General features: G+C 37.8%; 1 non-coding gene across 1 annotated transcript; it reads left to right on the forward strand.

Annotated features, from left to right (window-relative positions):
• The first annotated feature begins 318 nt into the window (after positions 1–318).
• Positions 319–435, forward strand: LOC123758559 (U5 spliceosomal RNA). The gene has a single exon (XR_006772902.1). It is a non-coding gene; the product is annotated as a U5 spliceosomal RNA (small nuclear RNA).
• Positions 436–23307: the final 22872 nt, after the last annotated feature.

Consider the following 23307-nt stretch of genomic DNA (forward strand, 5'->3'; position numbering starts at 1 on the left):
ACAGCGTTTCATACAATCTGCAAGCGTCACAGCATTTAGGGTAAATAACAAATCAAGGCTCATTACCAAACTCTAGCAAGTGTCAAATAGATAACACAAGCTATGTTATGTAAACAATGCAGACTTATAAATATATCCAAACAGTAAAGATACAGAATGAAACTTATGGTAGTACGATAATAAAGCAATATTGCAAAAAAAAAAAAAAACAATTATTATTTGTAATAGTTACCGGTCAATGCCCTTCTAGTCCCGAAATACTCTTACATCTTTTGCCTCAGCGCTGTGTCGCCGGTATCGCAAACTTTCTCAACATGGTAACTCTGGTTTCCCTTCAAAACGCATAAATCTTTCGCCTTTTACTAAAGATTTCCGTGGAGGGGAACAACTCAATGAGTCTTAAATAATTTTTTCTTGGCCCATTAAATTGGGCCTTATTATCCATAATATCAAAATATTTAAACTTCACTCACTTAGTCCATAATTAAATAGATTCCATCTTGAGGTTATCTTGAGAGGATTTCGGGGCTTAGCGTCCCCGCGGCCCGGTCGAACTCCCAGGTACCTATTTACTGCTAGGTGAACAGGATCATCAGGGTGAAGGAAACTGACTACTTCCTGGTTTTGACGCCAATACGGTGAAGTTTAAATTATATACTATAAACATTATAAGTACCATAATGGTACTTATTGGAAATTGAAATTGAAATTGAAATAAGTTTATTGAGGTAAAATACACACAAAGGGATGAGGTAGCTCAAGCTATTCTCACCCCATTCAGTACAACGTGTTACTATATACATAGACACACATCACAAACAATAAACATATTACCAAACATTCTGAGAGGTAAAAATATACATTTCCTCCCTCACAAGTAGTATGGTATCAGACGTACACACAAATACTTTTATGACCTAGGTATACTGTATAGACAATTTGCAAGACACCTGCAGATAATTCAACAAAATATTACAATCTTGGTGCAAAATTCTTATATCTCTCAAGAATATCATCAACCTTTCCGTTGTGACACATCCAGGCTATTTGTTCAGGAACAGTCCTTATCTCAGTGTTTCTATATACACTAATCAACGGACAATCAAGAACATAATGGGCAAGGGTGTGAGACCTTAACATACCACATAGTTTACACTTCGTGTCATTACCATGAACATCTATCCCATATTCCCAGTAATATTTGTACCCAAGCCTGAGCCGCATGTACACAGAGTCACTCCAAGCATTTCTCCTTTTACCATAAGTGAAATGGGTGTTTTGACTCACATACATGTAGTGTTGCATGGTTTGACTACTCTCATACATTATCTCTCTCCTCTCCACTCCCGCCTGTGCCTGAATATTTCTGATTTTGCTTCTTATTTGTCTCATTGTGAATTCACATTCAATGTCAACTTGTGGTTTTGATGTGGCACGTTTGGCCAAGTCATCCGCCACCTCGTTGAGCACTATTCCAACATGAGATGGAATCCACATGAATTTCACACTATAACCTTTCAGCTGTATCTCAGTTATTCTTCTCTTACAGTCCTCCACTATAGACATGAAGACTGGGTTTCGACTGTTTAAGGACTCCAGTGCTCCTCGGCTATCGACAAATACAAAAACATTTTTGTCGTCATGACGTACTTCCTCCAAACACGCCAGAATGGCCTGCAGTTCAGCTTGTGTGGATGATATATAATTACTAAGCCGGAGTTCAATTATCCTGTCCACAGTCCCAAACTCCGTATAATCCCTTATTAGGACACCACACCCTGCCCTGCCATCCTCCGCCACCGACCCGTCGCAATATACATGTAAACTGTTGCCTCTTGGTAACCGAGATATCATGCTTCCATACAAACACCGTAATTGTCCCGGTTCATGATGAATCTTTTTCACCTTGAGGGGTACAATTTCGACGTCTATTTTCTGTACTTTCCAGGGAGCAGACATATTACACTTTCGAGAGGGTTTACAGCAGTCAAGTACGTCGTATTCCCTGAGGTCATGAGCTAATCCTCTCGTATAGCGTGTCTCCCTCAGTTTCCTGGAAGTGTGTACGTCACTCAAGCAGGTCTGAACGCTCTCAAACAGCTTATCCCCTCCTTTTCTCCGCATGAAACGAATAGATACTCTAGTGTTAATGTCACGGACTCTATCACACACACTCTGTAAATTTAATTCCATTCTCATTATTTCAATCATTGCATTTCTTTGACATCCAAGAATAATCCTCATAGCCTCGTTCTGTATCAGCTCTATTTTTTGAATTCTGCCTTGGCCTGTGTAAGACAATACGGGTGCTGCGTAGTCTATCAGGGATCGAACAGTGCTTATGTATAACATCCGCAAGATAGGTACCCCAACACCTTTACCACAAGTACCTTATGTAAAGCCCGTCTGCATCCTCTAAAAGCACTGGCTTTTTCTGGTACTTATTGGACGCATTGTTGAGTAGGCCGTTATGTTAAAGACTCACTTGCTCAGACTTGTTAAGATTATCAAATGATGTAGTGGAGAAGACAGATGACAAACTCATTGAGTTGATGAATCTGTGCTTGTAATCCAGTATATCGTCCAGACATATCTGAGGCATTATCGTATGACTGACCACGACATGATTGGTCAAATTCACTCAGCAGCTCTAGTATTCCTAAATAGTTGCCATTTTTTGCTGACTAATAATCTGATTTTCTCCACAAAATGGCAAACCTCCAGAGGCAAGAAAGTGAATTACAGAAACCACATTTGTCAACATTTCATACCAATATATCTGCAAGATGCTCTGAGCTATGTTGCTCAAGTAATAAAGAATCTATACTTCCAGTTTCTTTACAACTTATCAAATTTGCTGTTATGCACTTTTATATATGTTCATACCTTAGCTATATAGTACGCTACTAGGTATGAACAAAACCCTTTGTTCATACCTATAGTAGCGTACTATATATGTCGTACCTAGTAGCCAGAACACACTTCTCGGCCTACTATGTAGAGCCCGATTTGCCTAATAGACCGAGTGATTTTCTTTAAAAAAATTTGTTTCCAATTGGTTTATTCGAAATATTATTATTATATTATATTAAGAACATAAAATGTTGACTTCTTTTTTTTTTTTTTTTTTTTTTTTTTTTTTTTTTGAGATATATACAAGAGTTGTTACATTCTTGTACAGCCACTAGTACGCGTAGCGTTTCGGGCAGGTCCTTAATCCTATGGTCCCTGGAATACGATCCCCTGCCGCGAAGAATCGTTTTTTCATCCAAGTACACATATGTGTACACAAGTACACATAGTGTATAGTACACTAACTTAACTTCGTTAAGTTAGTTTATGTTAGGTTAAGATAGGTTAGGTTAGGTTCGGTCATATATCTACATTAGTTTTAACTCAAATTAAAAAAAATTAACTCATACATAGTGAAATGGATAGCTTTATCATTTCATAAGAAATAGCATAGAAACAGCTTCTTTTCATTGATTGGTGCAAACCTTGCCCAAAAAATCCCACAGACTCAGACACATGTCACCACATATCTTTCAGGCAGCTATCCAAACTCTTTTCTCCTCTCACCGATCAGCCCTACAGATGTTGTGTCCATCATTCACTCACTAAAAACCAAAGCTGGGAACATTAGTGATACGTATACCATCCATGGAATACGAGAGTGCCTCCCATGCCCTTGCGCCACCCATAGCTTAGCTATTCAATAAATCTCTAGAGTGTCATACCTTCCCTGATATCCTTATAAAGGCAAGAGTAACGCCAGTTCATAAATGATGCAATCCTGTAGACATAAATAAATAATTACAGACCCATATCAAATCTACCATTATTATCAAAAATATTTGAAAAAATTATTTACAAACAGCTCTACACCTATCTCGTAAAATTCAATATACTAAGTCCCTGTCAGTTCGGATTCCGCTCCCAAAAGAGTACCAATGATGCAACTGTTAGTCTGCTTGACTTAATCTACTCAGCCCTTGACAAAAGTGAGTTTCCAATTGGACTCTTCATTGACCTGAGAAAGGCTTTTTATACTGTTAACCATAATTAGCACTTACACTCCGCCATTATGGAATCCGAGGCCTTGTCTTGAACTATATCCGATCCTATCTTAGTGACAGACACCAATATGTAGCCATCAATGATATAACCTCTCCCACTCTACCATTAATCATAGGGGTGCCACAGGGCAGCATCCTAGGACCTCTCCTATTTCTTATATACATCAATGATCTGCCTATGTCTCTAACATGCTTAAACCTATATTGTTTGCTGATGATACTACCCTCATCTACTCTGACCACAACCCCCTCATATTAAATAATGTTGTAAACAATGAATTAAAAAAAGTCCACTTGTGGATGTCGACCAACAAACTCACACAAACATAGAAAAGACCTACTACATCTTATTTGGAAGCAAATCAATAAATGCAATTCAGCTTCAGATAGACAATGTTAACATTAGCAATAAAAATGATGGAAAGTTCCTTGGCCTATACTTAGATAAGAGACTCAACTTCAGCACCCACATACAACACATAACTAAAAATGTTTCTAAAACAGTTGGTATACTCACTAAGATCAGATAGTATGGATATTATGTACCCTGCTCTGCTCTCCTCTCACTCTATTATGCACTTATCTATTCCTATCTAACTTATGGTATCTGTGCATGGGGTTCAACCTCTGCAAATTACCTCAAGCCCATCATCACCCAGCAAAAATCTGCTATCAGGACAATAACAAACTCTGCTTTCAGACAACACACAGCTGTTTAAATCCCTAAACATGCTAAACATAAATTCACTCCATACATTCTCTTGTGTCAATTACCTTTATAAAACCCTTTTCTTAAGTCTAAACCCTGTTCTGAAACTTTTCCTGGACAGATGTAATAGAACACATACTCACCACACCAGACATAAATATCTCTTTGATATCCCCAGAGTCAAACTTAATCTGTGTAAATACTCTATGCAAATAAAGGGACCTAGTCTATGGAACTCACTCCCTAATGAATTGAAAAGCTGTCCAACTTTTGCCTTATTCAAAAATAAAACCAAAAAGTAGCTAATTTCATCTTCCTAGTTTCCTACCTAGTGCTTTAACTCGCACTGTATCTAGTGCTACTCAATCCCCCACTATATGTGCCTAAACCATATTACTTTACCATTGTAATCTTTGATATCATCTGATATCATGGGTTATATTGAGTGCATATTCTACTGCATTATTCCTTGAAATGATCCTCAAATTGTGCTACAGTAAACCCATGTATAATCCTGAAATTTGATCCTAATGTACCTAGTAATCCTTGTTCATTATATTGTATTGTTATTATTGTGTATTATTCTAATCTTTGTTTTTGTGTCAAATTTTTTGACAATGTACCTGTAAACATTTTTTTTCAGTTTTACTGTAATTTATCTACTTAAAATTACCTGTACCTGTACCTGTAAAGTAAAGCTTTAAAGTACCTGTAAACATTTTTTGTCAATTTTACTGTAAATTATTAACTTAAAATTATCTGTTAGTTTAAGGACTTGCTCGAAACACTATGCGTGCTAGTGGCTTTACAAGAATGTAAAATCAACATCATTTCTATGTTCTCTCTTAACCCCCAATGCACCTTCTTGTATATAAATAAATAACATGGACACAGCACCACCAGAAAGCAAGAAACTCTCATTCAGGCTACACAGTGAATCAGCTTTAGGCAATCTTTCTAATGCACTTCGCAATGTTAACTGGGAATCTGAACTTAATAATACACAGGATATAAACTCATTAACTAACCTCTTTCTCTCCAAAACTCTACAAGCCTCCACAACACTCACTGTCCCCCCCTTACCAAACAAGTAACTGAAAAAAGAAAAAAGAACCCGTGGCTCACAAGTGGCATAATCAAATCAATCAACAAAAAACACGAATGTGAAAAGAAATTTAGGTGTGGCCTAGTTACAAAGGAAGTAGTTAAGAGGTACTCATCAGTGCTTACCAGTATCATAAGAAAAGCTAAACTTTCATATATGAGACTAGATTCAAAGAAGCAAAAGGCAACATGAAAAGTACATGGAAAACCATCTCTAATATCCTAGGAACTAAACAATACTCCCACAACCAGATAACACTCTCTAAGGATGGCCTTACACCGTCATCTGATTTAGAAATGGCAAATGAATTTAATAGCTTCTTTTCATCGGTTGGTGCTAACCTTGCCAGTAAAATCCCACAGACTCAGACACATATCAACACATATCTCTCAGGCAGATATCCAAACTCTCTTCTCCTCTCACCAGTCAGCCCGACAGATGTTGTGTCCATCATACACTCACTAAAAACCAAAGCTGGGAACATCAGTGAAATACCATCCATTATATACAAGAGCGCCTCCCACGCCCTTGCCCCACCTATAGCTCTGCTGTTCAACAAATCCCTTGAGTGTCATACCTTCCCTGATATCCTTAAAAAAGCACGAGTAACACCAGTTCATAAAGGAGGTAATCTGGCAGACATAAACAATTATAGACCAATATCAAACCTACCCATACTATCAAAAATATTTGAAAAAATTATCTACAAACAGCTTTACTCCTACCTCATAAAATTTGACATTCTTAGCCCCTGTCAGTTTCGCTTCCGCTCCCAAAAGAGTACCAACGATGCAATTATTAGTCTCCTTGATATAATTTACTCAGCCCTTGACAAAAATGAGTTTCCGATTGGACTCTTCATTGACCTGAGAAAGGCCTTTGATACTGTTAATCACAATTACCTCTTAGGTAAACTCCATCATTATGGAATTCGAGGCCATACACTGGACTATATCCAATCCTATCTTAGTGATAGACACCAATGTGTAGCCATCAATAATATAACCTCTCCCACTCTACCAATAACCGTTGGAGTGCCACAGGGCAGAATTTTGGGACCTCCCTTATTTCTTATTTACATCAATGATCTGCCTAACGTCTCTAACATTCTGAAACCTATTTTGTTTGCTGATGATACTACCCTCATCTACTCTAACCCCAACCCACATACACTAAATAATGTTGTTAATAATGAACTAAAAAAAGTCCACTTATGGATGTCAACCAACAAACTAACACTTAACATAGAAAAGACCTACTACATCTTATTTGGAAGTAAATCTACAAATGCAATTCAGCTTCAGATAGACAACGTAAATATTAGCAATAAAAATGATGGAAAGTTTCTTGGCCTATTCCTAGACAAGAGACTCAACTTCAGTATCCACATACAACACATAACTAAGAAAGTCTCTAAAACAGTTGGTATACTCTCCAAAATCAGTTATTATGTACCTAACTCTGCTCTCATCTCTCTATATTATGCACTAATCTATCCCTATCTTAATTATGGTATCTGTGCATGGGGTTCAACCACTGCAAACCACCTCAAGTCCATCATTACCCAGCAAAAATCTGCTATCAGAATAATAACAAATTCTGCTTTCAGACTACATTCAGTCCCCTTGTTTAACTCCCTAAATATGCTAAACATGATCTCACTCCACAAATTCTCTTGTGTCAACTACATTTACAAAACCCTGTTCTTAAATGCAAATCCTGTTCTGAAACTCTCCCTGGACAGATGTAATAGGACCCATTATCACCACACCAGAAATAAATATCTCTTTGATATCCCCAGAGTCAAACTTAATTTGTGTAAACACTCTATGCAAATAAAGGGACCCAGTCTATGGAACTCACTCCCTATTGAATTGAAAGCTGTCCAACTTTTGCATCATTCAAAAACAATACTAAAAAGTACCTAATTTCATCTTCATAGCTTTTTTACCTTTTGCTTTAAAACTACACTGTATCTATTGCTACCCAATCTCCCAATCTTTATGTACCCAATCTGAACATCTTTATCATTCCGATCATTGCTGTCTTCTTATATGTACTGTCAATCTGCTGTATGGTGTCTATTAATCTTGTTTAAATTACCAATCAAGCTGTCAATGTAATCACTCAGAGCTTTAATATACCAATGTGATTTAATATACTTACTAATCTCTCTCATCTCATTTTCTTTTTCTTGCAATGTATTTGTTATCATTTTATTAATTCTGATAGAATTTACCTACTTAAAATTATCTGTTAGATTAAGGACCTGCCCGAAACGCTGCACGTACTAGTGACTTTACAAGAGTGCAATTACTGTAATATGCTATGTATTCTCACAAACCCAATGTACCTTCTTGTATATAAATAAATAAATAAAATAAAAATAAATAAATAAGACAAAAATTGAAAAATATGCCTTGCCTTCATATTCTCTACCCTAGTTGTTTTATACACTCTGCATGAGTTTGAAAGGTTGTTATCATGATTCTGACATAATGAGGGACCACTACGAATCCAGTAATCTATTGTGTTAGTATCATTAATGTTCCATAGCCCCGGATCTGTCTCCTAGATTGCAAACTCCTTTACCGTTAAAGATTTGGGTATTTCCTCTTGTAAAATGTCACCAGCAGCAGCAACAGGCATTGATAGTATGTCTGCTGAAACTGGATAATTGGTAGCAGAAATAGATGTAGAAGTGGATGCTATATCTGAAGGAACAGTACTAGTGGCTGGCATTGCAGGAGTGGATGCTGATGTGGATGCTGTATCTGAAAGAACAGTACTACCCGAGTAGACTACCTGATGGTGTGTTTACAGTAGTTAGCGGCCTGCCAACAACACCAGACAATGTGTCCATAAGCAGACGTGATGATGTTAAATATCTCATGAATTATGGTACAGATGGTCGTGTTCAGCTGCACAGGTTTTTTTTGTGTATATAGTGGAGAGTTTCAGTTCCTCCCTTATGTTGGCTCTTGTAACTGCTAGAAATACTTAAATATGAGTGGCATAGTTAGAATACTGGAATACTATTCTACGCTTGACAAAGCTGAAATACTGTACTACATGTGGCACAGCTTGAAATCGTATTACATGTGGCACAGCTTGAAACTGTACTAAGAGTAGCACAGCTGGAATATTGTACGAGTTGCAAACTGCAATGCTGTATTACATAAAGGGAGGGAGGGAATTATCAGGGAGAAAGCGCCAAGCAATTACGACTATATAACACTTGGAAGGGGTCAGGATAATTATTTGGAATGGGACAAGGAAAAGGAATGGTGGCCATCTCCTTGGGGACGGTCGGGAATTGAACGCCACTGGGGTGTGAGTTTTCAGTTATATATATATATATATATATATATATATATATATATATATATATATATATATATATATATATATATATATATATATATATATATTATATATATATATATATATATATATATATATATATATATATATATATATATATATATATATATATTATATATATATATATATATATATATATATATATATATATATATATATATATATATATATATATATATATTTATATATATACAAGAAGGTACATTGGGTTTGTGAGAATACATTGGATAGTACAGTATGTAACACCCATGAACCCCCCTCCCCCTTAGAGTTCACACCCAGGGAAGCCTTCTCCAAGAGGTCAGCCCAGATGACATCCGGTTTATCTTGTATGTTGATTAAAAAAAATTCCTGGGTTAGTCTTAGTCAGCATAGTTTCAAGTATGTAATATTTCATGCAAGGGAATTAGACTCCAGATTCTTATGTGCAAACATCCCTGGATCTCCCCCTTTTGGCCAGGTCAGAGGTCAGTCACACACGTAATTAATAACTCCTCTCTTGAAGAGTGTATGGTGAATGTCAAACAAGCTTATTGAAATATTTCTTGAGTGTTTGTACACGTGTGGCCGATCTTTTACATTCTTGGGGTAGGTAGCAACAGCAGATCTCCCCCCTCCCCCCTGTGGGGGTTGTATATAGTGGTCCTGCCCTCTCTGGACACCGGGGTCCAGAGAGGGCTGTGAAGAACATCTCAGCCAGGGAGAGACAGAGGACTTAAGGTACTGCGTGTGATCTCTGAGGTTTTGTTCCATGTCCAAATTTCTTAAATTTTTGCCAGTGTTAGAGTAGGATTTATAAGTGGTGATTGACATAATTTTGGTCTTTAATAAACTCATGTTAAATTTCCCGTCTGTGTCAATTGTTGAATCCTCTTAGCCTTTTGGATATAGTGGCTGACAACCGTTTCCATAATTAATGACAGTCATAGAAAGTACTCTCCAAGTCAAGCAATGTTTCTTGCCTCGTTGCTTGATATAGTCTCAATGGTCAAAGGCAGATGGTGGCAGCGTATTTAATCCTTGTGTTAGCATTTCCTTGTGGGCAGTGTACTTTTTAGTTCCGGTGTAACCATCATATGTCAGCTCATAACAGTGTTACCAAGTGCAACCGATGGGGAAGTGTTACTCAGGATAAGTAATATTTACATTATTAGTTTAGTAACCATTATTGGTGGTGTTACAATTGGTGGTGTTACAAGTATTTACATTCTTGTAAAGCCACTAGTACGCGCAGCGTTTCGGGCAGGTCCTTAATCTAGCAGATAATTTTAAGTAGGTAATTTCTATCAGAATTGATAAATGATAAAGATACATTGCAAGAGAAAAATGAGATGAGAGAGCTTAGTAAGTATATTAAAGCACATTGTTATATTAAAGCTCTGATTGATTACATTGACAGCTTGATTAGTAATTTAAACAAGATTAATAGACACCATACAGCAGATTGACAGCACATATAAGACAGCAATGATCACAATGGTAAAGATGTTCAGATTGGGTACATAAAGATTGGGAGATTGGGTAGCAAAAGATACAGATAAAAGAACACTGTTTTTCCCAAAAATGGTGGGTTTTCTGAGGGGAAGAGAAAACGTATGTCTGGAAGCTGACTTTAACCGCCCCAAGCTGCGCGCGCAACGAGCCGAGGTTATATAAACCCGGACGCAGACTGCGTGGCCCCTCTTCCCGACAAGCCAGCAGGTGCTCTCTTACAAAACACCCACCCTCCTCCCGGGATCCTTTGCATCCTCTGTTTTATTTTTGAAAGGGACGGCCCACAGACGTGCTCAAGGGGCACTTGTTCTAGCATGCTAAGCATTTGCTGTATCTTTGGGGGTGCTCCGCTGGAACCCCCAAAGTGATAAGCCTGCAGATTGATAAGAAATATTCCCATGAATTGTAATTAGTGTAATTAAATTAATGCAACTTTCATTTACTACCTATGGATGTAGTTAATAATTGTAATTGATTTCTACTTTATCATTAAGGATTATTCATTATAATTATTCCTTAATACTTTATTGTTATGCACTAGTCAATAATTATTTATCGTTCATAATAATTAGCTATTTGATTCATTAAAAATAATTGCTTATCATTATACTATTTATTATTATTATTATTTATTATATAATAATAATTCATTTATTATTTATTAATTTATTATATATTAATTTATTATTTACCATTATAAAATAAACAAGTCCCCAATCTGAGCACGTTTTCTTCCAACCTCAGAAAACAATATTTATAAACACCATACAGCAGATTGGCAGCACATATAAGAAGACAGCAATGATCACAATGGTAAAGATGTTCAAATTGGGAACATAAAGGTTGGGAGACTGGGTAGCAATTGATACAGTGCAATTTTAAGGCAAAAAGTGAAAAACTATGAAGATGAAATTAGGTACTTTTTAGTATTGATTTTAAATGATGTAAAAGTTGGACAGCTTTTCAATTCAGTAGGGAGTGAGTTCCATAAACTGGGTCCCTTTATTTGCATAGAGTGTTTACACAGATTAAGTTTAACTCTGGGGATATCAAAGAGATTTATTTCTGGTGTGGTGATAATGGATCCTATTACATCTGTCCAGGAAAAGTTTCAGACAAGGATTTGCATTTAAGAACAGGGTTTTGTAAATGTAGTTGACACAAGAGAATTTGTGGAGTGAGATTATGTTTAGATTATGTGTTGTCTGAAAGCAGAATTTGATATTATTCTGATAGCAGATTTTTGCTGGGTGATGATGGACTTGAGGTGGTTTGCAGTGGTTGAACCCCATGCACAGATACCATAGTTGAGATAGGGATAGATTAGTGCATAATATAGAGAGATGAGAGCAGAGTTAGGAACATAATATCTGATTTTGGAGAGTATACCAACTGTTTTAGAGACTTTCTTAGTTATGTGTTGTATGTGGGTACTGAAGTTGAGTCTCTTGTCTAGGAATATGCCAAGAAACTTTCCATCATTTTTATTGCTAATGTTTACATTGTCAATCTGAAGCTGAATTGCATTTGTAGATTTGCTTCCAAATAGGATGTAGTAGGTCTTTTCTATGTTAAGTGTTAGTTTGTTGGTTGACATCCATAAGTGGACTTTTTTTAGTTCATTATTAACAACATCATTTAGTGTATGTGGGTTGGGGTTGGAGTAGATGAGGGTAGTATCATCAGCAAACAAAATAGGTTTCAGAATGTTAGAGACATTAGGCAGATCATTAATGTATATAAGAAATAGTAAGGGTCCCAAGATGCAGCCCTGTGGCACTCCAACGGTTATTGGTAGAGTGGGAGAGATTATATTATTGATGGCTACACATTGGTGTCTATCACTAAGATAGGATTGGATATAGTCCAGTGCATGGCCTCGGATTCCATAATGATGGAGTTTACTTAAGAGGTAATCGTGATTAACAGTATCAAAGGCCTGTCTCAGGTCAATGAAGAGTCCAATTGGAAACTCATTTTTGTCAAGAGCTGAGTAAATTATATCAAGGAGACTAATAATTGCATCGTTGGTACTCTTTTGAGAGCGGAAGCCAAACTGACAGGGGCTAAGAATGTCGAATTTTACGAGATAGGAGTAGAGCTGTTTGTAGATAATTTTTTCAAATATTTTTGATAGTATGGGTAGGTTCGATATTGGTCTGTAGTTGTTTATGTCTGACAGATTACCTCCTTTATGAACTGGCGTTACTCTTGCTTTTTTAAGGATATCAGGGAAGGTATGACACTCAAGGGATTTGTTGAACAGCAGAGCTATAGGTGGCGCAAGTGCATGGGAAGCGCTCTTGTATACAATGGATGGGATTTCACTGATGTTCCCAGCTTTGGTTTTTAGTGAGTGTATGATGGACACAACATCTGTCGGGCTGACTGGTGAGAGGAGAAGAGAGTTTGGATAGCTGCCTGAGAGATATGTGTTGATATGTGTCTGAGTCTGTGGGATTTTACTTGCAAGGTTAGCACCAATCGATGAAAAGAAGCTATTAAATTCATTCGCCATTTCTAAGTCAGATGACAGTGTAAGGCCATCCTTAGAGAGTGTTATCTGGTTGTGGGAGTGTTGTTTAGTTCCCAGGATGTTAGAGATGGTATTCCATGTGCTTTTCATGTTGCCTTTTGCTTCTTTGAATCTAGTCTCATAATATGAAAGTTTTGCTTTTCTTATGATACTGGTAAGCACTGATGAGTACCTTTTAACTACTTCCATTGAAACTAGGCCACTCCTAAATTTCTTTTCGTATTCATGTTTTTTGTTGATTGATTTAATTATGCCACTTGTGAGCCACGGGTTATTTTTTCTTTTATCAGTTATTTGTTTGGTAAGGAGGGGACAGTGAGTGTTGTAGAGGCTTTGAGTTTTGGAGAGAAAGAGGTTAGTTGATGAGTTTATATCCTGTGAATTATTAAATTCAGATTCCCAGTTAATATTGTGAAGTGCATTATAGAGATTGCCTAAAGCTGATTCACTATGTAGCCTGAATGAAAGTTTTTTTGGTTTCTGGTGGTGATGTGTCCATGTTTGCTATGAGGAAGGTAGGATAGTGGTCAGTTGTTCTGTCATAAATTACCCCAGATGTAAGGGGAGCTGTTATATTAGTCCATAGGTGATCCAGGGTAGTGGCAGATGTTTGAGTGACTCGGGTGGGCTTGGTGATTGTGGGGATTAGCATACAGGAGTGCATGTTGTTACGGAAATAGTCAACTTGAGGGTTGTTTTGAAGACCCAGGTCAATATTGAAATCACCTCCCAGAATGATGTGATTTTTGTTGAGATTGTTATTTATGATAAGATTCCTTACATTGTCAGAGAATAAAGCTATGTTGGTATTAGGAAATCTATGGATGGCACCGATTATCAGGGAGGATTTAAGGGATTTACTGGAGAACTTGGCAAAGGTATATTCACAATAGTCGTCTCTATCACTAATGACACTACTGCAAATGAAGGTATCTTTGTAATATATTGCTGTACCGCCACCTTTTGTATTAGGCCTGCAGTTATGAATGGCTTTATAACCAGCTAAATTGTTGAGTTGGGTATAGTCATTACTTAGCCAAGTTTCTGTTAAAATGATGAAAGATAATTTAGTACCTAATGCTGTAAGTAGTGCATTTATATCATCAAAATGTTTACCAAGTGACCTAACATTTTGGTTGTAAACTGATAAGCAGGTGCTATTTAGGAGTTTGTTTTTTGCAAGATTTGCTGTGTAATACCTGCAATAATGATGATCAATGTGCTGATTTGTGTGGATATGGGACAGAAGATTTCGATCAGGATCAATATCAGTAAGCATATAGATAAGATAATGTCACGATACAATAAGATAAGCAATTACAGGAACAGATGAAAACTAAATCTGCTGTAAAATAGAAAGTAATTATAGCAAAACACAACAATATAATAATATAACAATACAATAAGAGCTTACAAAGTATTGAGTCTGCTAAAATTAGAGAATAATTATGGCAAAACACAACAATAAATGCAAGTAAACAAAAGAATTGAAACAATTAGAGGTAGAATAAAGGTCACTAGATAGTCATGGAGGATACACAAGTTTGGTGGAGAGAACAAAAAATCAGTAGAGACTGTCAAGATGAATATATTGTAGAATGTCCCATATTGTCTGACTTTCGCCCTCCTGGGCTGAGGTATGCTGAACTGTGTAATTACTATATGAGTACTGGAACACTTGATGATATATTGGACTTGTACCCAAGATTAACCATGTAATGTATCATTTATACAATGTATGTGATGTAACTATATAACCTGAGCTTGTAAAAGCACCTTAATCACCTTCAGTGATTAAGTGCTTAATTGCACACTAGTTTCTCTGTCAGCTATCTCACCCTGTCAGAGTAAAAGAGACAAATGTATGTGAATGCATGTGTGTATATATGCATGTATATAGGTATATGTACGTATATATGTGTGTGTATGTATATGTATGTGTATAAAGTACATATGGAAGCTGATCAGAATTGCATTTCACCTTTGTAAATGCACATTAATGACACTTCGAACACTTTATGTAGGGCATACGTAAATCTGTGTATCTATGTATTTACATATGTAGGTTAGCTTAGCATTTTAAAAGTACCGAATCACCTTCTGTGGTTGAATGTTCAATAAATCCCTGAACTATATGTTTAACTGATCTCTAACCCTGTCTATGGAGGACAGAAGAAAATCTATATATGCTGGTTAGCATTGTAAGTGTGTGGCCACGTTTGTGGTAGAAAAAAAAAAAACTGCTAGATGAACAGGCCCATTAGGTGAAAGGAAATATGCCCAATCTTTTCTGTCCCGCCCGGGATTCATTTTCATTTATTATGCATTATGTAAATAATAATAAATTATTATTATTTATTCACAGAAATAAACTGTGAAGAACAGCAAGTAAATGCAAACCTGAACCAGTGCCTGGAAAAAATAAGCTCAGTAGCACTAGAAATATGTTCAAACCGCATACCCCTAAGAAAAAAGAGAAAGAGATGCAGATTGGAACGGGAACGTCGTTCCCTATATAGGCGAAGAAAACGAATCGCGGAACAACTTGAGAGTCGCACCCTATCTCAAGAACGGCGAAGAAGGTTAGGTAGAGAAATAGAAACAATTGAACTCAAGCTACAAGAATCATACAAAACCCAGGAGAGGCAAAGAGAGCAAAAGGCCATCAGTGAAATAGAGAGAAATCCGAAATATTTTTTCTCCTATGCAAAATCAAGATCAAAAACCACATCTAGTATCGGGCCCCTGCGAAAGGGAGATGGTACTTTTACCGATGACAACAAAGAAATGAGCGAGTTACTGAGGAAGCAGTACGACTCTGTTTTCAGCGAGCCATTAAACGCACTAAAGATTGATAACCCAAATGAATTTTTCATGGATATGATACCAACATCAAATCATATATCAGACGTCGCCCTATCCCCACTAGATTTTGAAGAAGCCATAAACAGTATGCCTATACACTCTGCACCAGGCCCGGATTCTTGGAACTCCATATTCATCAAGAACTGTAAAAAAAAACACTATCGCAGGCCCTCCACATTCTGTGAAGACAAAGCCTAGATACTGGCGTTATCCCTGACATACTAAAAACAGCAGAGATAGCACCACTCCATAAAGGAGGAAATAAGGCAGAGGCAAAAAATTACAGACCGATAGCACTAACATCGCACATCATAAAAATTTTTGAGAGAGTGCTAAGAAGATCACAAAATACATGGAATCACAGCATCTCCATAACCCCGGACAACATGGTTTCAGAACAGGGCGCTCTTGCCTGTCGCAGTTGCTGGACCACTATGATATGGCATTAGATGCTATGGAAGACAAACAAAACGCTGATGTAATTTACACAGATTTCGCAAAAGCTTTTGATAAATGTGACCATGGTGTTATTGCACATAAAATGCGTTCAAAAGGAATTACCGGGAAAATAGGCAGACGGATCTACAATTTCCTGACTAACAGAACCCAATGTGTAATAGTCAACAAAATAAAATCCAGCCCATCAACCGTGAAGAGCTCAGTCCCCCAGGATACTGTGCTTGCTCCAGTACTTTTTCTCATCCTCATATCGGACATAGACAAGAACACAACCTACAGCACTGTATCATCCTTTGCAGATGACACTAGGATTTTCATGAGAGTTGGCAACATAGAGGACACGGCAAATCTCCAATCAGATGTAGATCAGGTCTTTCTATGGGATACAGAAAATAATTTTCTGACCAGGGGGAAAAATACACAAGCCGTTTGGGGCTTAAATTTATTAGTAAATTAAATTCTGCAGAACATGTAAATAATATAAGTAGGAATTAACAAATGTAACATGTCCATGTCTGAGGACTAATATTTAACTTAAAATGTACCCCCGTAGTAGTAAGCATAGCCTAGACATGGCAAACACGTTCTGCAGAGACCTAATGGCAGATGAAATGTAATTAGAACTAGGTATAACAGTCAGGACACAAAGGGGAAATAAAGTGTATAGACACAACACTTAACGGAGCCCGACCAAGACATAATGGGAAATCCTAGAATTAACAGGCGGGCAGAAAATACCTAGTGACTGGGGAAAACTGATATGACAAATGGGAGAAGTTTTTCCCAGGGCGTGGGGCCGGCTACCAAGGAATAAGGAGAAGGGTTTCCTTACTCTTACTAGCACCTAGACTGGGCAAAGGATTAGCTGCGGACAGCGGGACACTTGGGGACCGGCGCTGCACCCCCACCGCAGGCCAGCTGGCCGGACCCCCCCCCCCCCCCCGAAGGGCGAGGCCCGCTGGCCGCAAGGAGGCCTCAGAGTGGCAGAGCAACAACGTCCCGGACGTAGTCAGCTGGGGGTTCCAGCTGGTTGCTGGACCCGCCATTATCTCCGTTGGCGAGCCCGTCAAGAGAGCTGAGTGGCCCTGCCAATTCTAAAGGTAAGAGGGCGTGGTCGGCTGGAGGCGAGCCTAGCTCTGCGAGGGCGGCGCGAATTAAGCGCCCTGGAGAAGTCTTCCTGTTCACTGGGCACGGGCCGGGTAGAACTTGTCGGGGGGTTGGGGGGGGGGGGTGGCGCTCGCTGGGCTAGGGTATGCATGCGTCCCACGCTGTGCTTGTAGGATCCAAAGAGTGTTGATTCCTGACCATGTAAACGATACCTGGTCCAGTCGGAGCGTGCGTCGACTTTATGTCGCGTAGATCACCTCCCCCGGGCTGAAAGATATAAGGCAGTAAGGGTGGGCAGAAGCGGCATGCAGTGTTATCGTGACAGGCAAGAGCACAGACGAGAGGTAAACCCTAGCTGAATCAATACGGAGGAGACGGAAAAACGGGGGGAGGAGGAGGGGGCCCAGCAGCAGGAATTAAAAGATTCCTTAATTAAACAATCCTGGATGAATAAGAGTTTTCCGAATAACTATACTGTAGCAATGAAGGGGGCTAACAATTCTAAGAATCTTCCAGCAAACGGAAGGGCGAAGTACCTTTGCTAGGAGCAAAGGTGGGAGAAAGCCAGTAGGAGAACAGCAAGGAAGCACAAAGCAACTATATAAACAGGGATAATACGAAACACTGTAAATCTTGATAATATAAACAATACATATACCAAGAACGGGTATATACAACAAAGCAATATATACATAAACAATAAATGGAATAAGAACCAATTCTTAAAGCCAAATCTGTAACATACTTGTGTCCTAAGCGGGTCCAATACAAAAAAAAAAAAAAAATTAAGAATGTGAGCGGGGAACATTACCCTTGGTCTCCATCCCATCTTATTTATTTATTTATTTATTTATTTATGCATATACAAGAATGTACATAAGGAATGTGAGGATACAATTATGGTAATTACAGTCTTGTAAAGCCACTAGCACGCGCAGCGTTTCGGGCAGGTCCTTAATCTAAGAAAATTTTAAGGAGGTAAATACTTGCAAAATTTATAGACAAAAAAATGATAACAGATTACATGGAATGAAAAAAAAAAAAAGATGAGAGAAAATTATAGGTACAGTATATTAAAGCACATAGGTAGCTATGATTGATTGCAATGACAGCTTAAAATGGTAGTTGACAACAAATTGGTAGGCACAATACAGCAGAAACAATATAAGATTGATTGCAATGACAGCTTGAATGGTAGTTGACAAAAATTGGTAGTCACAATACAGCATATGGCTAGCACATAAAAGAAGACAGCAATGAACACAATGATAAGGTTGTTTGATATTACATAAAAATTAGGAGATTGGGTACCACTAGGTACAGAGCAAATTTAAAGCTCAGTGTAGGAAACTAAATAGATGAAGTTAGGTACTTTTTGGTTTTGCTTTTAAATAAGGCAAAAGTTTTACAGTTTTTCAATTCACTAGGGAGTGAGTTCCATAGACTAGGTCCCTTAATTTGCATAGAGTGTTTACACAGATTAAGTTTGACCCTGGGGATATCAAAGAGATATTTATTTCTGGTGTGGTGATAATGGGTCCTATTACATCTGTCCAGGGAGAGTTTCAGAGCATGGTTTGCATTTAAGAACAGGGTTTTGTAAATGTAGTTGACACAAGAGAATGTGTGGAGGGAGTTAATATTTAGCAAGTTTAGAGATTTAAACAAGGGAGCTGAGTGTTGTCTGAAAGCAGAGTTAGTTATTATTCTGATAGCAGATTTTTGCTGTGTGATGATGGGCTTAAGGTGGTTTGCAGTGGTAGACCCCCATGCACAGATACCATAATTAAGATAGGGGTAGATTAGTGCATAATATAGTGAGAGGAGAGCAGAGTTAGGAACATAATATCTGATTTTGGAGAGTATACCAACTGTCTTAGAGACTTTCTTAGTTATGTGTTGAATGTGGGTGCTGAAGTTGAGTCTCTTGTCTAGGAATAGGCCAAGAAACTTGCCAACATTTTTATTACTGATGTTAATGTTGTCTATCTGTAGCTGAATTGCATTTGATGATTTGCTTCCAAATAAGATGTAGTAAGTCTTTTCGATGTTTAATGTTAGTTTGTTCGTTGACATCCATAAGTGGACTTTTTTTAATTCATTATTCACAACATTATTTAGTGTATGTGGGTTGAGGTTTGAGTAGATAAGGGTAGTATCGTCAGCAAACAATATAGGTTTGAGAATATTAGAGACATTAGGCAGATCGTTTATATATATAAGAAATAGAAGAGGGCCTAAGATGCTGCCCTGTGGCACTCCAACGGTAATTGGTAGAGTGGAAGAAGTTGTATCATTGATGGTTACATATTGGTGTCTGTCATTAAGATAGGATCGGATGTAGTCAAGGGCAAGGCCTCGGATTCCATAATGCTGGAGTTTAAGTAAGAGGTAGTTGTGATTAACAGTATCAAAGGCTTTTCTTAGGTCAATGAAGAGTCCAATCGGAAACTCATTTTTGTCAAGGGCTGAGTAGATAATGTCAAGGAGACTAATGATTGCATCATTGGTACTCTTTTGGGACCGGAAGCCAAACTGGCAGGGGCTGAGTATGTCGAATTTACGAGGTAGGAATAGAGCTGTTTGTAAATAATTTTTTCAAATATTTTTGATAGAATGGGTAGATTTGATATTGGTCTATAATTGTTTATGTCCGCCGGATTGCCTCCTTTATGGACTGGCATTACTCTTGCTTTTTTGAGGATATCAGGGAAGGTGTGACACTCTATAGATTTGTTGAACAGTAGTGCTATGGGTGGGGCAAGGGCATGGGAGGCTCTCTTGTACACAATGGACGGAATTTCACTGGTGTTCCCTGCCTTGGTTTTTAGAGAGTGTATGATGGACACAACATCTGCCGGGCTGATTGGTGAAAGGAGAAGAGAGTTTGGATAGCTGTCTGAGAGATATGTGTTAATATGCGTCTGAGTCTGTGGGATTTTACTGGCAAGATTAGCACCAACCGATGAAAAGAAACTATTAAATTCATTTGCCATTTCTAAATCAGTTGACGGTATATCCCCATCCTTGTAGAGTTTTATTTGGTTATGTGAGTGTTGTTTAGTTCCTAGGATACTAGAGATAGTTTTCCAAGTGTTTTTCATGTTGCCTTTTGCTTCATTGAATCTATTCACATAATATGCAAGTTTTGCCTTTCTTATGATACTGGTAAGCATTGATGAGTACCTTTTAGCTACTTCCTTTGAAACTAGGCCAATCCTAACTTTCTTTTCATATTCATGTTTCTTGTTGATTGAGTTGAGAATGCCACTTGTGAGCCATGGATTGTTTAATCTTTTGTCAGTTACTTGCTTTGTAAGAAGGGGACAATGAAGGTTGTAGAGGCTTAGAGTTTTGGAGAGGAAGAGGTTAGCTAATGAATTTATATCATGGGTATTATTGAATTCAGAATCCCAGTTAATATTGTGAAGTGCCTCTGTAAGATTGTCTAAAGCTGATTCACTGTGTAGCCTAAATGAAAGTTTCTTGCTTTTTGGTGGTGTTATGTCCATGTTCGCTATGAGAAAGGTAGGATAGTGGTCAGTTGTTCTGTCGTAGATTATACCAGATACAAGGGGAGCTGTTATGTTTGTCCATATGTGGTCCAAGGTAGTGGCTGATGTTTGAGTGACTCGGGTAGGTTTGGTGATAGTGGGGATTAGCATACAGGAGTTCATGCTGTTAAGGAAATAGTCAACTTGAGAGCAGTTTTGTTGACCCAGGTCAATATTAAAGTCTCCTCCCAGAATGATGTGGTTTTTGTTGAGATTGTTGTTTATAATAAGATTCCTTAGGTTGTCTGAGAAAGAAGCTATGTTAGTATTAGGAAATCTATAGATGGCTCCAATAGTCAAAGAGGATTTAAGGGATTTAATTGTAAACTGAGCAAAAGTATATTCACAGTAGTCATCTCTGTCACTAATAACACTGTTGCAGATAAATGTATCTCGGTAATATATAGCTGTGCCACCACCTTTTTTATTAGGCCTACAGTTATGAATGGCTTTATAACCAGCTAAGTTGTAGAGTTGGGTATAGTCTTTATTTAGCCAAGTTTCTGTTAAAATAATGAACGATAGGTTAGTACCTAGTGCTGTGAGTAGTGCATTTAAATCGTCAAAATGTTTACCAAGTGATCTAACATTTTGGTTATAAACTGATAGACAGGTGCTATTTTGGAGTTTGTTTTTAGCCTGGTGTGCTGTGAAATACTTACAATAATGATGATCAATGTGCTGGTTGGTATAGATATGAGACAGAAGATTTTGATCAGGATCAATATCAGTGTGCATAGAGATGCAGAGGGATCACGATACAAGATACACGATAAAGCAAAACACAAGAATAAGAGCAGATACAATAAAATAGTAACAATTTAGAAGTAAAATAAAGATCCAATAGATAGCCAGGGAGGACACAGAAGTTACATTAAATAAAACACAAAAAATCAGTAGAGACTGACAATATAAATGTAAAATAAAAAATAATAAGAAAAATAATAATCATAAAAAAAAATGATCTTGAAGATAATTAGCTTAGTAATGGTTAATTAACAGGGTAATAAAAAGCCCTAGGTTTAGTGACAAGGGAATTAACTAAGAACAAATAATTAAGAGTATAAAACAGGCAAAGATGACAAACAAAAAATAAAGTAAAAATTAAAATAAAAATAAAAATAAACACCTTTGGAAAGGAAAGGCAGAGCTTAAGTACACTTTGGTTGTATGTGAGACTACAAATTATGTTCTGGTTATTCAGCTGATATCCCACAGTCATCCAGGAAAGAAGTGAGGTGTGCTTCAGTGGTTATGACATAAGTTTTTCCAGAGTCAGTCTTCCTAGCTATTATTTTACCATCGCGCACAAAACAATGTTTAATAGCAGTGGATCTATTGCGAATTCCACGTAGTTTAAATAAGAGATTTTGTCTGAATCTGGTAAGACATTCGTTCACATAAACCTTGGATTTCCTAGCGACTGCAGCAGTGATAAGGTCTGACTTGCGGGAGCAGCTATCTAACTTCACGCGGATCCTTCTGTTGTTTGCACCAGATGATTTGGTACCCACTCTATAAGCTGACTTAATGTCTCTTGCTTCGATTGAATAATTCAACTTAGTACGCAATTCCTGGATCACGATGGCAGTACAGTCTTCTCTGTCAGTTTCATGGGGAAAATCCTGTGATGAGATGATGACAGAATCAAGGAGCTTAAGTTGGTCTGATTCGTCTTGGGTTGCAGTTTGTTGCTGTTGTAGGGAGTTAAAGTGGTTCTCTAACTTTTGTAACATCTCTTCTTGCTTCTTAGAGGTTTCTGCTGGTTTAAAGTTAGTAACCGAGATCCGAAGAGAGCTTATATCTCCGATCTCTGCCTCCAGACGGGTGATAGAGCTGAATAGAAGCCAAGGAGTCTGCCTTAAGTGGCCGCTGAGTGTAGTCTTGTGTTGTCAATGAGCGTCTGCAAGCCGCAGCTAGTACGCCGTGAACTTCGGCTACATCTTGTAGAACAGGAGCAAAGTGAAATCGACAGCAGGGAACTGGCATCCAGCAACTGTAGTAAGGATAATATTAAG

The sequence above is a fragment of the Procambarus clarkii genome, chromosome 11 (assembly GCF_040958095.1).
Source record: "Procambarus clarkii isolate CNS0578487 chromosome 11, FALCON_Pclarkii_2.0, whole genome shotgun sequence".
In the NCBI taxonomy this organism is placed as follows: Eukaryota; Metazoa; Arthropoda; class Malacostraca; order Decapoda; family Cambaridae; genus Procambarus; species Procambarus clarkii.